The following is a 3,072-nucleotide window of genomic DNA, read 5'->3' as shown; positions in this document are numbered from 1 at the left end:
ATTCTTTTTTTTTTTTTTTTTAAGATTTTATTTATTTATTTGACAGAGAGAGATCACAAGTAGGCAGAGAGGCAGGCAGAGAGAGGAGGAAGCAGGCTCCCTGCTGAGCAGAGAGCCCGATGCGGGACTCGATCCCAGGACCCTGAGATATGACCTGAGCCGAAGGCAGTGGCTTAACCCACTGAGCCACCCAGGCGCCCCATTCTTTTCTTTTTTTAATTTTTTATTTTTTATAAACATATATTTTTATCCCCAGGGGTACAGGTCTGTGAATCACCAGGTTCACACACAGTGATTCTTACACTCGTCAGTACATGGCGACAGTCGAGGAGCTGAAATGGCGTCTGTTGCAAGATGTGAGTCACTTGCTCTGTGAGCTCGTCATGCTCCCGAACGAATGAAAGGGCTGGCCAGAGGTATAATCGTTCTCAGAACGTTACAACTTAAAAAAGATATGCCTGATGGGTCAGCTTGTGTATGTTCTCTAGATAAGAAAAACACCCAGACTCGTGGCGGTAAATAGTTTTATCTTCACATACTCAGCCATAGAAATCAATGATTGGAAGTCACGTGACGGGGATCCGGCAGACGTGCGTCCCTGTGGTCTCCAAAGGCCTGGGAGTAGCAGGAACGCATGCGCTGTTGGAGGCTTTTGCTTGGCCTCAGAAAATGGGGCCTGTGGCTCTAAGGGGCAAACCAGGCAGGGCCTGTCTCCTCCCGCCTCCAACTGTTTACCAAGATCCGTCGCTAATTGCCTTTGGCTGTCCATAATGTCCTCCCTGCGCCATTTTCCTGATAGAATGACGCCTATGGGGGGGTGAGATTTCACTTTTCAGCAATCCATGTTAAAGCAAGGTCTCAAAATGCACTGGGCCTGAAATGGGAACCTGCTGATGGTACACAGAAATTCAAACCCTGCCTCTGAGGAAGCTTCTAGTCAGATTTTTATTGTAGAGTTGAGCCTTTTCATCACGGCGTCCATCCGCTTGCCCCTTAGGCATAAAATCAGAATGCACCTTGGGCTTCTCTGCAACTCATTTTTCTTTCCAGTGACTTATCTTGCTTATAAAGAGTATTTTATACCAAAGTGAGGAGATGGGGTGGTCGGGAGTGAGAGAGGGCTTGGCTCTGTTCATTGGCCATGTAATCTTGGCCAGGCCGTGAGAGTAGCGTCCCCGAGTAGACAAGCTGTCCTAATCTAAAAGCCAATTTAATTTCCAATTAGATTCTTAATCAAAGATGTTCATTTTGTCTTACAGCTGAGCTTCTGTCAAGATCGACTAGAATATTCGAGATACACTTGGCTTAGCTGCCTCGTAACAGGAAACAGGACCTTGGGGACCTGTGATAAGGCGATCCATTACCTTCTGCAGGTTTACTCACACTGTCGAATAATGACTCCGACTGTGGGGTTTCTGTCTGTCGTCATCGTTGTTTGTCCCCGTGTTAACATAAGCTTTGAGAGATACGAGAGGGCAAAGGGCTAGAGAAGAAGACAGAGACCTTAAAGCCGAACCCTCAGTCTGAATCTCAGCTACTGGCGTCAGGGCTGCTTCTTAGGGACCAAGAGCCCAAGCCAATGGGCAGCATTCTCTCTAAGCGTCTGTGGATCCAAACACGAAAGTCTCTCCTTCAACACAGAATTCAACACAGATTCTTTCACATGCAAGGAAAGTGACCTGCTGAGTTAGAAAGGGCTACCCAGCGTGGCTCTCCCCCGGTTGAAAGCGTGGGGAAAGTCTGTGGGGAATTCTAAGGCCCCGTTGAGATGCTTGGCCACTGTGCAGCTTTTGGCAACCTGGGGTGCTTCTGGGGGAGCGCCTGTCAGGAGAGCTTGGGGCCCCTGCCGTGGGAGGGAGGGCCGCGTTTGGTTTTTCTGCAGGCATCTCTGTTGCCTTGAGTGGGTCATGGTTTCCAATTGCCGCCCCTGGATGAATTAATGAATTGGAGAATGGCTGTTGCTTTTCTCTTTAGTCATCGTTATGTTCCTGTGAAATTGCTGCAGTCATACCGTTTTTTGTTTTTTTTTTTTAAATCAGTTGATTCCTCTAACTTGGTTATTTCTGAGTTCTCTTCCTCTAGAAAATGCAGAAATAGGTAGCACTGGCCCACAGATTGTTTCGTTCCCAAGTACACGAAGATGAGCTTTTCTGTTTCCAGCAAGATGAATTCATAGATACTGGGTTTGCCCTCTTTTCTGAAACAAGTAAACATTCAGTCACACAAGTTCTCAAGACAGTTGACATCAGGCAGCAGAGTGACCCCTGAGATTCTAGAAACAAATGGGGTAAGCCCTGTAGTTGCCCCCGTTTCCTGCCTGGAGAACATTTCCAGACCAGCACAGGGAAGGGGAGTCCAGCTGGAGCCCAGCGGTCTCCCTGAGTTCACAAGGCGAGGGATCAGAGGGGGAGGAGAGGCCCGCCGGGCACGGACTCCGGCCTCTGGCTCTGCAGAGGGGTCTCGCGCACTGGCCAAGTAACGATCAGTGAGCACATCTGAGGAGAGCCTGCGTCTGGAGAAACAGCCGCGTGAAAGGGTTAGAGGCGGAATCCCCAGAACTCTAGGGCAGAAAACGGTCCTGTTTCCTGCCAGCCAGTGCGGAAATCCTCATAATTCACCCAGCATTGGGATTGAGTCCTCACAAGGGTTTTGCCTCAGTAGCAGGGAAAAATGAGTCCTAAACAAAATGCCGCTCTGATCCCATCTAACAAAGCTCAGAAGCAAGACCCAAATGAATCAGACTATTTCCACATTAGATCCCAGAATAAGTTCAAGAAACTTACTGCAATACAAAAATACCCAGTACCAAACAAGAGCAATTTCATGATTTTCAGCACCCGATCAAAAATTACCAAGTATGAGGGGGGCCTGGGTGGCTCAGTAGGTTAAGTGTCTGCCTTTGGTTCAGATCATGATCCCAGAGTCCTGGGATCGAGCCCCACATCGGGCTCCCTGCTCAGTGGGGAGCCTGCTTCTCTGCCTCTGTCCCTCCCCTCCTCATGTGCTTGTTCTCTCTCTCGTCCATTCTCTCTCTCCAATAAAATCATTTTTTAAAAAATCAAATATGCAAAA

This window comes from Mustela erminea, chromosome 12, assembly GCF_009829155.1.
Source record: "Mustela erminea isolate mMusErm1 chromosome 12, mMusErm1.Pri, whole genome shotgun sequence".
Lineage (NCBI taxonomy): Eukaryota > Metazoa > Chordata > Mammalia > Carnivora > Mustelidae > Mustela > Mustela erminea.
This window is presented reverse-complemented; position numbering follows the sequence as displayed.